Below are 14,354 nucleotides of genomic sequence, written 5' to 3'. Positions count from 1 at the left end.
GATGTATTTATATTTCTTTTGTGTTCACCTTGTCTACTTTTCTACTTTGATCAGTATTATGTTGCTTTTGATTATGTTTTGTTTTTTTGTTTTTTTCATGCTGTGCTCTTATAGCTCAATATATGTAATTTCTGGTTAGTTAATGCTATGTTTATATGATCATATGGTTTGTTTATTTTCTTTTCCTTAAATTGTTTTTGATATTTAATTTTATATTTTGCCTGTAAAAGAGACCTGTTTAAATGTTAAAAGCTGTAAATTTTAATTTTAAAATAGGAAGTGTATGTCTGGCCAAGGAAGCTTATTGGCTGATAGACAGTGGTCCATCCTTCATGAATAAATATATTTATTAACCCCTTAATGACCACAGCACTTTTCCATTTTCTGTCCGTTTGGGACCAAGGCTATTTTTACATTTCTGCGGTGTTTGTGTTTAGCTGTAATTTTCCTCTTACTCATTTAATGTACCCACACATATTATATACCGTTTTTCTCGCCATTAAATGGACTTTCAAAATATACCATTATTTTCATCATATCTTATAATTTACTATAAAAAAATTATAAAATATGAGAAAAAATGGAAAAAAACACACTTTTTCTAACTTTGACCCCCAAAATCTGTTATACATCTACAACCACCAAAAAAACATATGCTAAATAGTTTCTAAATTTTGTCCTGAGTTTAGAAATACCCAATGTTTACATGTGCTTTGCTTTTTTTGCAAGTTATAGGGCCATAAATACAAGTAGCACTTTGCTATTTCCAAACCACTTTTTTTCAGAATTAGCGATAGTTATATTGGGACACTGATATCTTTCAGGAATCCCTGAATATCCATTGACATGTATATATTTTTTTTAGAAGACATCCCAAAGTATTGATCTAGGCCCATTTTGGTATATTTCATGCCACCATTTCACCGCCAAATGCGATCAAATAAAAAAAAATTGTTCACTTTTTCACAATTTTTTTCACAAACTTTAGGTTTCTCACTGAAATTATTTACAAAAAACTCATGCAATTATAGCATACATGGTTGTAAATGCTTCTCTGGGATCCCCTTTGTTCATAAATAGCAGACATATATGGCTTTGGTTTTGCTTTTTACTAATTAGAAGGCTGCTAAATGCGACTGCGCACCACACGTGTATTATGCCCAGCAGTGAAGGGGTTAATTAGGGAGCATGTAGGGAGCTTCTAGGGTTAATTTTAGCTTCAGTGTAGTGTAGTAGACAACCCCAAGTATTGATCTAGGCCCATTTTGGTATATTTCATGCCACCATTTCACCGCCAAATGCAATCAAATTAAAAAAAACGCTAAATTTTCACAATTTTAGGTTTCTCACTAAAATTATTTACAAACAGCATGTGCAATTATGGCACAAATGGTTGTAAATGCTTCTCTGGGATCCCCTTTGTTCAGAAATAACAGACATATATGACTTTGGCGTTGCTTTTTGGTAATTAGAAGGCCGCTAAGTGCTGCTGCGCATCACACGTGTATTATGGCTAGCAGTGAAGGGGTTAATTAGGTAGTTTGTAGGGAGCTTGCAGGGTTAATTTTAGCTTTAGTGTAGAGATCAGACTCCCACCTGACACATCAGACCCCCTGATCCCTCCCAAACAGCTCCCTTCCCTCCCCCACCCCACAATTGTCCCCGCCATCTTAAGTACTGGCAGAAAGTCTGCCAGTACTAAAATAAAAGTGTTTTTTTTAAAAAAAGAAAAATACATTTTTAGCATATTTACATATGCTACTTTGTAGGATCCCCCCTTAGCCCCCAACCTCCCTGATCCCCCCCCCCAAAACAGCTCTCTAACCCCCCCCCCTCTGCCTTATTGGGGGCCAAAAAAAAACCAATTTTTCTTGCAAACTGGGTACTGGCAGCGCTGCCAGTACCCAGTTTGCAAGAAAAATTGTTTTTTTTTAATTATTATGTTATTTTTCAGTAGTGTAGCTTCCCCCCCCCCCCCCACAGACCAATCCCCCACCCCCTGATTAATGTATTTTATATATATAAATACTATTTTTTTATTAACTTTTTAACTTTTAATACAACCTTTTTTTCTGTAGTGTAGCGGTTCCCACCCGCTCCCTCCCCATGCATGCGCCCGCCCCCGCCCTCCCGTGCACGCGCGCGTCCGTGCGCGCCTCCGATTACCCCGCCCACGATCCCGCCCCCCTACACATCATCAAGGCCATCGATGGCCGCCACCCGCCTCCCGAACCGGCTCCCACCCACCAACGAATTTAGCCGGTGATGTCCGGTGCAGAGAGGGCCACAGAGTGGCTCTCTCTGCACCGGATTGCTAAAAAAGGTTATTGCAGGATGCCTCAATATCGAGGCATCTCTGCAATAACCGGAAAGCAACTGGAAGCGAGCAGGATCGCTTCCAGCTGCTTTCCAGACCAAGGACGTACGCCACACGTCCTCGGTCATTAAGTGTATTTTTTTTGAGGATGTGTGGCGTACGTCCTTGGTCGTTAAGGGGTTAAACAGCATAAAAACTGCACTACATATCAAAAGCTATCCTGTAGCTGAAACAAAGAAAATGAATCAATGTTCTTAAAATCAATCACTTAAAGGGACACTGAACCCAATTTTTTTCTTTCATGATTCAGATAAAGCATGACATTTTAAGCAACTTTCTAATTTACTCCTATTATCAAATTCTCTTCATTCTCTTGGTATCTTTATTTGAAATGCAAGAATGTAAGTTTAGATGCCGGCCCATTTTTGGTGAACCACCTAGGTTGTTCTTGCTGATTGGTGGATAAATTCATCCACTAATTAAAAAATGCTGTCCTTAGTCCTGAACAAAAAAAAATAGCTTAGATGTCTTCTTTTTCAAATAAAGATAGCAAGAGAACAAAGAAAAATTGATAATAGCAGTAAATTAGAAGTTGCTTAAAATTGCATGTTCTATCTGAACCATGAAAGAAAAAATGTGGGTTCAGTGTCTCTTTAAGGTTACTCATGACAAGAATTTTTAGCCATGCATTCTTATACTTATATTACATGACCTACAAATCTGTTGACAAGTTTTGGTCATTTCTGTATGGTCTTTTATATATGACTATAAAAAAAATATCAGCTGCCCATATCAGCAAAAATTTCCTAAAGGCCCATTAAAGTGAAAACTTTCTTGATTCACAGGTTTTTTGTATGCACACTTTCTGAGGCCCGAGCTCCTACTGAACATGTACACAGTGTAAGCTTACAATGTATATGTTTATGTATGCTAGTCTGTAATTGGCCGATAGCTGTCACATGATACAGGGGTCCAGCAAACAGGGAAAAAATACATATGTAAGAAAAATCCTGCTACTTAAAAGTGTTTGAGCATTTTTTTTTATTATGCGCTTGTTAATTATGCAATTCTACTGTGTTTAATGGTCCTTTAACACTGTTATCTTTCAATCAATAACTGGTTGCCCACTTGTTTATAGCTGATTCCTAAATAGCTTTGGCAAAAAAGGGAACTCTGCTAGGATTTTTATTTTTGCGCTACTCGGGTTGCACTGGTATTAAAAGTTGAAAGTAAACAGTTTTTTTCTCTAGAGGTAACCAAGATCGCAAATAAAGTCAAAATTTAGAAAATCATGATTGCGTTTACGCATTCTCCCAAAGCTTAACACCCCACGATCGCGCAAACACTATTGCATACTCGCATTCTCCATAGAAGTAAATGTATTTTCCAATGCTATTTAGATAACGGAATATGTTCTATTTATTCATAATGAAACATTTCTACATATATCTGATGGTTTATTAAACAAATATGTATTTATACCTGTATGTATATATATATATATATATATATGATTATATATAGGTGTAAATATATATATTAAGAAATACTTAGAACATATTTCTCTATGTACAGAACATTAGAATGTTACATATTTAAGCAAATACATAGTTGATACCTTTATTAAATATGAATATTGCATAAATATGTTTTTACAAGTTTTCATATACTTAACTGTAAAGGGCTCCAATGCATATATATATATATGTGTGTGTACTTACATATTTATGTGTTTATGTGTATATATATATATGTCTGTACATACAAATATACACATACAAATACATAAATACATATGTACACACACACACACATATATATATCTATATATATATATATATATATATATATATATATATGTGTGTGTGTGTACATATGTTTATATATATATATATATATATATATATATGTAATGCATCTCAATGTTAAAGCCATTTTGCGGCTTTTTTCTTCTTACATATCATATCTTTGAGCTCTTATAACTTTTGTGTGCAATATTTTTTCAAATAATTTTTATTAGACAGTGTTATTATGAGTGTAACCGTACTTTGTAATGTATTTTTGATGTGCTTTGTGACAATTTTTTGTTTCAGAAAACAGTTAACCACAGCTCTAAGATCATGGTAAGAATTGAAGCGTAAATGGCGATTGCGCCAGCACAACTGCGTTTTCGCTCAACTTGTAATATCCGCACAATTAAAAATGCTTACGGAAACACAATATCACTTGCACAGAAATGTTTGCGCCTCTAGTACTCAGTCTTTAATGGCTCTTTAATGTCATTCTGAACTGACACTTCTTTCATCAAAATATTAAACTGCACATGTGGAAATTTATAAAATGAAATCAAGAAAACTAAAAATCCGTCAACTCTTGTTTGAATGTGACAAGCAATAAGGAAATGTTGCTGGGACGCTGCCATTAAATTCACTGTCAGGAGGAGTTTTCATGTTATTCTGACATAATTATCAGTAGCATGGCTGCAGTTTAATAAAAATTCCCCTTCAAGTTGAAGCTTTTCATTGTAGATTGTTTTCCATAATCATAAATGACTTTTAATGACTTCAGGTTACACGTGCACACTCACTTTGCTCCTCATTGTTATACATTGATTGAGTTTTCTTATCTTAAGCACTCCCTTTAAATAAAACATTACCTGTAATTGAATTTGAATATTAAATGCATTAACCCCTTGACTGAGATGTAAGGAGCTGTATGACAGTTTGAGAATATTAAATTCTAGATGCTTTGAAAATTCTTAGTGTCAAAAATCTTAAACAGACTATACCATTGAAAATATTAACCATTTAAAAGATAAGTGGAAGAAAGTCTGTTATAACAGAAATGCAAGTCAGTTTTTCATGTTTAGTTTCAAACATAGCTTAATTTCAGTGTCTAATTGTAATTAACAAATGAAAATCTATTAAGCATGTAATTTAATGCTAAATTGAAAATTTGCTGACACAAATGCAATTATACAAAAATTAGTCTTCGTGGTGAATTAAAACTAAACATTTGAAAAGCCTTCCAGTTGTTAACATGCAAGCAAAAATTGCAGCTCAATATAGTGTTTATTTCAAAGGACTTAAAACTTGTAAAAGACTTAATTTTCAAAGAAAGAGCAATCTAGGAAATGCCTAGGGCACCTTCCTCCCTTGGCTGCCAAGTGATGGACGCATGTAATAGGGAATGCATTATTTTTTTTGTTCTTATGCAGATATGTTTTTAAGCAGGAAATGAGTACACATAAAGTTTTAAAGGGAATTGTTACCAAAATGCTAAATCACCTTATCTGTAAAAACCTAGAAAACATCATCTGAACATCTCTGTAAAAAATGAAGCTATGCTACCTCAAAAGTTCCTCAGCATAGCTGTGACTCTGTGGATGTGTAAGTTATATGGCTCTGTTCACTTTAACCTACTTTTGGCTCCTTATTGCTGCTCACTCCCACCAATTATGATGGAAGATGTCTATTTGGGAAATTAAGTGAGCTAAAGACTCCATGCAGGACTTGTTATATCTATGCTATTTATCTCACAGTATACACTAATTACTTCTTCAGTGAAATAGTTTTTCTTAATTACTAGGATTACATAATTTAAAGGGATACTGAAACCCAATTTATTTCTTTAATGATTCAGATAGAGCAAGCAATTTTAAGCAACTTTCTAATTTACTCCTATTATCAATTGTTCTTCATTCTCTTGCTATCTTTATTTGAAAAGCAGGAATGCAAAGCTTTGGAGCCATCCCATTTTTGGTTCAGCACCTGGGTTGCGCTTGCTGTCAGCTGATTGATGACTAAATGTAGCCACCAATAAGAAAGCACTATCCAAGGTGCTGAACCTGTATTTGGCCGGCTCCTAAGATTTACATTCCTGCTTTTCAAATAAAGATAGCAAGAGGACAAATAAAACTTGATAATAGGAGTAAATTAGAAAGTTGCTTAAAATCTCATGCTATCTGAATTATTAAATAAAAAATTGGGTTTAGTATCCCTTTAAGTCAGGTTAGGTCTGATTTTGGTCAGGGTGTTGCTAGTCTATTTAAACTATCTTTGCTATAGTGCTACATAGTGTTTCATAAGGTCTGGGGTGTACTTAGTATATGACTTGTTTTATATTTTATTTTTCTGTGAATTTGTTTTATGTAATGTATGTTTATCTGCACTGTATACACTGTATGACACATGCTGAGACCAAAGACCTCTGCTGTGATACCTGTGTATGTTTACCTTACTGCTGAGACCAAAGACCTCTTCTGTGATACCTGGGTATGCTGACATTACTGCTGAAACCAAATACCTCTGCTGTGATACCCTTGCTGGGATACCGGTGTATGCTCACTTGATCCTGAAACCAAGTACCCTTGCTGTGATACCGGTGTATGCTCACTTGATTCTGAAACCAAGTACCCTTGCTATGATACCGGTGTATGCTCACTTGATCCTGAAACCAAGTACCCTTGCTGTGATACCAGTTTATGCTCACTTGATCCTGAAACCAAGTACCCTTGCTGTGAAACCGGTGTATGCTCACTTGATCCTGAAACCAATTACTCTTTGCTGTAAAACTGGTGTATGCTAACTTGATCCTGAAACCAAGTACCCTTGCTGTGATACCGGTGTATGCTCACTTAATTCTGAAACCAAGTACCCTTGCTGTGATACCGGTGTATGCTAACTTGATCCTGAAACCAAGTACCCTTGCTTTGATAACGGTGTATGCTCACTTAATCCTGAAACCAAATACCTTTGCTGTGATACCGGTGTATGCTCACTTGATCCTGTTTTTCCATACACACACACCCTAAACCTGTTAGTGGAAATAATCAAGATATTCAGCAATATACTGCCAGCTCTTCTGGCTGACTAGCATGCTCTGCCTCCCTATGTTTCAGGGGAGTCCCCTCCCATACTAGCCATTATGTCACTACATATGGCCCCTACTATGACGTCAGAAATGATGGATGGGTCATCCTCCAATGACGGCTTCCCCCCCAGGGGAATCAGTGTCTGATTCAAAGCCGTGATTGGAGGAAGCCAGATTCCTCATTTTAGACCCAGGAAGAGGCTTTGCGACGGGCGGAGGAAGCTGGAGCAGCTGTCGAGATTTTTTCCCAACACGAGTGAAATGTAAATTTTGATGACTTAAAGTGCCCCTGTTTTTAATCGAATTTTTTAAAACCGGGCACTTTAGCCTCATAATTTACATTCACTTTAAGCAGCAAAAAAATAAATATACACATTTTAAAAAAAATTGTCATGCACAAAATCTGTGCCCCCGCTGCAGGGGCGCTCTAAGGTGGGAGCTTAGCCTGCCTCTATTGTAGCACTGGCCCTGCCCACAGGAGTTGTGAAAATCACAATGTTCAGAGTTATATTGTAGGAAAAGGAAGCAAAATAAAAAGTGTACATTGTATTTCTTTGCTTTGCATATACTCAAATATTTTGGGCCTGATTAAAAGTGGAGCACTAATTAATCCTCCCACTCGAGTGTTAATCGCGCTAGAAGTAAGCTTTTTGCGCATATCGGGTTGCGCTCGTATTACTGTTTTTGTTTGAGCACTAAGCTGACGAATATAAAAAAGTAGAAATTAGAATAGCATGTGCACATTCACGTATTCTCCTGTATATGTCAATTGAGAAAAAAAGTGGGAAAAAAACTTAAACACTCCACTCTTGCACAAGCCTGATCGCATATTCTCATGTGCGCTAACCCAACATGAAAATTTGAATACATAAATATTCCTACATATATCTAATGTTTTTTTGCACAAATATATATTTAAAAACACACACACACACACACAAATATATATATATATATATATATACATATAATTATATATATATATATATATATATATATATATATATATTTTAAACACACACACATATATACATATATATATATATATATATATATATATATATATATATATATATATATATATATATAGGAATATCTATTTATAAATACTTAGAACATATTCTGCTATGTGCAGAACATTGCAATGTGAAAATTTACAGTAAATATGTAAACACTTTAGTAGAAATATATATATATACTGTATATAAATACATATGCATCTTTAGAGATGTATATGTATGTATCTCTACGTTAAAGCCCCTTGGATGCCTTTTTTTTTTCTAACACCTGAGGTCTTCTATCTTGGAGCCCTTATAACTTTGTGTGCAATATTTTTTTTAAATATTTTTTTAAAGATTTTATATATATATATATATATATATATATATATATGTGTGTGTGTGTGTGTGTGTGTGTGTGTGTGAAATAGATAGGGTGTTTTGGCTTGCGCTGTGTGTTTTGCGAATAGTTATTTTGCCCTTTTTAAAGTTCCTCCTGGTGTATTTCAAAGGCAGCTTAGTCTGGAGATTCCACTATCATCAATGGAATAAATTGTAATGGGTGAGAGTTGAGGGTCCCAGACTGTGGCGCTCATAGAATGGAGGAAACATAAACAGAAAACAATGTATGGTGCATTATGAATATACTAATTAACAGTATAGTGCAAAAAGTAAGAATGATGCTCACATTTTTAGACTTCAAACATGTGAGGTATGTGAGGAGCGTTGGGGGGAATTAATCCCTGTCTGTGTTAAAGATGTTTATCCCTTGGTGACCAGTTGGAGTATGGTACTTTCTGGAGTACGGTACTTCTTTCTTTTAGTGCCTTTGGAATATTCTTCTCCTCTGTGGAGTATGGTATCTTTAGCATTCAGTGGAGAATTTCGTCTGTGTGCTCATACTCAACGTGGTATGAAAGACACAGCTTGTAGTTGAAGGAGCAGTTGCTTTCATCCTCAACTTCTTGCAGGAAACACACTCTCACACAGGGACTTTTCTTCTTTTTACTTGCAGCACATAATTAATCTCCCCTTGTAGATCAGACTCTCCATAATTGTGAATCAGCAGAACGGATTACATTAAAATTGATATTCAATAATGAAAACAGGTCTTATTTTTCATCGGATAACCTGTACGACCCTTTTCAGTTTATTTACGGGTTAGCACATGTTCGTAGATTGCTTATATATTACAGTGAATTGAGAGAGAGAAGGAAAAAAAAAAAACAAATCAAAAGGGAGAAGGGTGCTTTAGAAACCCAGCACCATAAATTGTTTTCTGTTTATGTTTCCTCCATTCTATGAACACCACAGTCTGGGACCCTCAACTCTCATATATACACAGTATATATATATATATATATATATATATATATATATATATATAAATATAATATTATGAGTGTAGCTATACTTTGTAATGCATGTTTGATATGTTTTGTGCAACTTTTTAGTTTTGCGAAAGAGTTAACCAGAGCTCTGAAGTTGCGGTAATCATTCTAATGTAAATTGCGATTGCACTCAAGTTATTGCGTTTACTTTCAACTCGCAATACGAGCAATAAGCCTGATGAGCTCAAACCCCCGCGATAAACCTATTATCACTGGTGCTCAAACGTTTATTAAACGCTCCAATTAAAATCTGGCTCTTTTTGAGAAAAAGGTTGGGTTTTATATTGTTTATCATTTTTTTAAATAAAAACTAAAGCAAGGGAAATTACCATGATTAATTGTTAATATATAATTAGGGTCACTAAAAAATTCTAATGACAGATCTTACCAAACTATGTTACAGATATTTGGTTTTCTGATATGAAAGTAGTAGTTGATTTTAAAACTAATCTGTACATATTTCACAAGTAATTATCAGTGTTTACAATTAAGATCTAATTAATAGTTTGTATCATGGAGTCGAGCACAGGAAAAAGGTCTATCTAAATTGACTTACCCTCCAGGTTTCAATAGTAACCATGAAACATTAAATATCATTCCAAATTCCTCTGATATCTTACGTCAGATAGATTCTGCCCACAGGTTTTCACCACCCTCCTTCATTCACATTAGGCTAGCTTTAGGGTAGGATGAGAGGAAAATCAGAGATTAAATCCAGTAAAGAATAGTTTTATTATTATTATTATTATTATCAGTTATTTGTAGAGCGCCAACAGATTCTGCAGCGCTGTAAACATAGTCGGTGTACAGGATAGCTTTTGTAGGGGTCAAGTGGGTAGAGGGCCCTGTCGAGAGTTTCACTGTTGTAGTCGGTCATTATGAAGCGATCTGTAAATAGCTGGGCCCATAGGCTTACATTCTAAGGGGTTCAAGGGGAAAGCAATGGAGTTAGGAAAGTTTAGTGTTGGTTGTATGCATCCCTGAATAGTAGAGTTTTTAGGGAGTGCTTGAAGCTGTTAAAACTAGGGAAGAGTCTTATGGAGCGAAGCAGGGAATTCCACAAGATGGGGACCTGGAGAAGTCCTGTAAACGGCAATGTGAGGAAGTAACAAGAGAGGAGGAGAGGAGGAGATCCTGAGCTGATCAAAGGGGACGGGAGGGAGAGTATCTAGAGACAAGTTCTGAGATGTAGGGGGGGGCAGTGAAGTTGAGAGCTTTATATGTCAGGGTGAGGATTTTATGTTTAATCCTAGAGGCAAGAGGAAGCCAGTGAAGGGATTGGCAGAGAGATGCAGCAGATGAAGAGCGACGAGTAAGGAAGATGAGCCTGGCAGATGCATTCATAATCGATTGTAAAGGAGCTATTTTGGCAGCTAGGTAGACCAGAGAGGACGGAGTTGCAGTAGTCGAGGTGGGAAAGGATGAGAGAGTGGATTAAAATCTTGGTTGTATTTTGTGTAAGGAAATGTCTAATTTTAGCGATGTTTTTAAGGTGGAAGCGGCAGGCTTTAGCCAAGGACTGAATGTGAGGAGTGAAGGAAAGATCTGAGTCAAGTGTGACCCCAAGACATCGGGCATGCGGGGTAGGGGTAATGATGGAATTATTAACAGTTATAGAAATTTTGGGGGTGGAGATTTTGGGGGTGGAGAAATTTTGGGGAAAAATAAGGAGTTCAGTTTTGAAGAGATTTAGCTTAAGGTAGTGAGAGGACATCCAAGATGAGATGTGAGAAAGACAGTTAGTGACATGGGTTAGTAAGGAAGGATGTAGGTCTGGTGCAGAGAGGTAGATTTGGGTGTCATCGGCATACAAATGGTATTGAAACCCATGGGACTTTATTAAGAAACCTAGTGACGACGTGTAGATTGAAAAGAGAAGGGGCCCAAGGACAGAGCCTTGAGGTACCCCAACAGAAAGTGGTAACGGGGCAGAGGATGCTCTGGAGAAGGCTACACTAAATGTACGGTTAGTCAGATAGGAAGAGAACCACGAGAGAGCTGTGTCACAGATGCCGAAGGAATGGAGGGTTTGGAGTAGAAGAGGGTGGTCAACAGTGTCAAAGGCTGCAGACAGGTCAAGGAGGATAAGCAGAGAGAAGTGGCCTTTGGATTTTGCTGTAAGTAGGTCATTGGTAACCTTGACAATTGCTGTCTCTGTAGAGTGATGGGAACGAAATCCAAATTGCAGTGGGTCAAAAAGAGAGTTTAGTGTAAGGAAATCGGATAAACGTGTGTAAACTAGCTTTTTGAGGAGCTTTGAGGCAAGAGGTAGTAGGGAAATAGGGCGGTAGTTGGAAGGGGAGGTTGGATCGAGGGAAGGTTTTTTGAGGATAGGTGTGACCAGTGCATGTTTTAGAGATTAGGGAAATATACCAGTGCTGAGGGAGAGGTTGAAAATGTGTGTGAGTATGGGGTTGAGGGTAGAAGAGAGGGAGGGGAGTAGCTGTGAGGGGATGGGGTCGAGGGGACAGGTAGTTAGGTGGGAGGACAGTATAAGGGCAGAAACTTCATCCTCATTAACAGGGGCAAAAGAGCTGCATTTTTGGATATTTGGGTTTTGGGTGATCATGAGCTTTTGAGGGGGTGGGAGATTGGAAGTATGTTGAGAGCTGATTTCACTTCTGATGGAGTCAATTTTGTTGTTGAAGTGGCTGGCAAAATCTTGAGCTGAGAGAGAGGTTGTGTTAGGAGGTGGGGGTGGGTGGAGAAGAGTGTTGAACGTGGAGAACAGATGTTTAGGGTTAGAGGAAAGAGTAGAGATGAGATTAGAAAAATATTGTTGCTTATAAAGATTAAGGGCAGAATAGTAGGAGTTCAGGATGAACTTGTAGTGAAGAAAGTCAGCTGAACTCTAAGATTTCCTCCAATGTCGCTCAGCAGTATGGGAGCATCTGCGTAGGTATCGTGTCTGAGGAGTATGCCAGGGCTGAGGATGAGAGTGTGGTTTCTGAGCTAAGGTTGGAGGGGCCAGAGTGTGAATGACCGATGTAAGGGTGGAATTATACTGGCAGATAGATTGGTCAGGGCAGGAAAAATAGGTGATGGATAAGAGGAGAGGTTTGAAATGAGCTAGCGAGCTGATGCAGATCTAGTGACTTAGTGCTTCTGTGAAGTTTGGTGTGAGTGGTAGAGGGAGGGGGAGTTGAAGGTAGGGAAGTGACGTTGCAAGTTAGGAGATGATGGTCAGAGAGAGGAAAAGGGGAGTTTGTTAAATTTGAAAGAGTGCATCGATAGGTGAAAGTCAGATCAAGGGAATGACCATCTTTGTGAGTGGGAGAGTCAGTCCATTGTGACAGGCCGAAAGAGGAAGTGAGTTGAAGAAGTTGTTTTGCAGAGGAGGCAGTGGGATTGTCAAGAGGGATGTTAAAGTTGCCAAGAATGAGGGCAGGGGTGTCTGAGGAAAGGAAATAAGGAAGCCAGGCAGCAAAGTGATCAAAAAATTGAGTTGGGGAGCCAGGGGAGCGGTATATGACTGCAACACGTATAGAGAGGGGAGAGAATAACCGAATCATGTGTGCTTCAAATGAAGAAAATGTGAGTGAAGAGAAGGGCTGTATTTGTTGGAAGGTGCAATGAGAGGAAAGTAAAATACCGACACCACCTCCTTGTCTATTGCCAGACCTAGGAGTGTGGCTGAAATGGAGACCCCATATGACAGTGCAGCAGTGGATGCTGTGTCTGAAGCAGAGAGACAGGTTTCTGTAACAGCCAGAAGGTTAAGAGAGTGGGAGATAAAGAGATCATGGATAGAAGTGAGATTGTTGCAAACAGAGCAAGAGTTCCAGAGTGCACAAGTGAAGGGGGAGGAGTTTTTAGATGTAAGAGGAATGCGATTAAGGTTACCAGAGTTTAGTTTATGAAGTCTATTGAAAGGCACACAAGGAAGTAAAGGCTAGGAGGTTGTGAGGGGCCAGGATTAGGGGAGATGTCGCCAGCAGCTAGTATGAGCAAGAGGGAGAGTGACATGAGATGAGAAGCAGATTTGAAGTAGTGAGACTGTTTTTTTGCTGAAGTGCAGGGGGGAGAGAGAGTGTTTAGGAATAGGTAAAGTTCATGAGAACAAAAGTAAGGTGAGTATAAGAGAGATGGGCTAATGAACAGTGCAGGTGGAGAGGGAGAAGGAGTAATTGAGTAATGTAGTTTGTTATAGAGACAAGAGGTAGCAAAAAGGAATATGAAGATACTGAGCATTATTATGAAAATGGGAACCAAATAAACACATAAGACACAGTGTTACAGCAGCACTTGCAAAAGGATACAATGAGATACATAAAACATAGGAGTACTTGCCTTGTGTCTTGCCCCTTGCCCAATCCTTGTTCAATTCTTGTATAATTCTTAAAAATTAGTGCCTCACTTATAAAATGTTCACTTAATTCTTGTATAATTCTTAAAAATGAATGCCTCACTTATAAAATGTTCACTTAATTCTTGTATAATTCTTAAAAATTAGTGCCTCACTTATAAAATGTTCACTTAATTCTTGTATAATTCTTAAAAATTAATGCCTAACTTATAAAATGTTCACTTAATTCTTGTATAATTCTTAAAAAATAGTGCCTCACTTATAAAATGTTCACTTAATTCTTGTATAATTCTTAAAAAATAGTGCCTCACTTATAAAATGTTCACTTAATTCTTGTATAATTCTTAAAAATTAGTGCCTCACTTATAAAATGTTCACTTTGAAAATGTGAACATATGCTATTGTTAAAAAGTACACTGCCCTGTAACCAATGCACACACCCCTGTGCAATGCACTTCCCCAAACTAGTC

The sequence above is a fragment of the Bombina bombina genome, chromosome 3 (genome assembly GCF_027579735.1).
Source record: "Bombina bombina isolate aBomBom1 chromosome 3, aBomBom1.pri, whole genome shotgun sequence".
Taxonomy (NCBI): Eukaryota; Metazoa; Chordata; class Amphibia; order Anura; family Bombinatoridae; genus Bombina; species Bombina bombina.
This window is presented reverse-complemented; position numbering follows the sequence as displayed.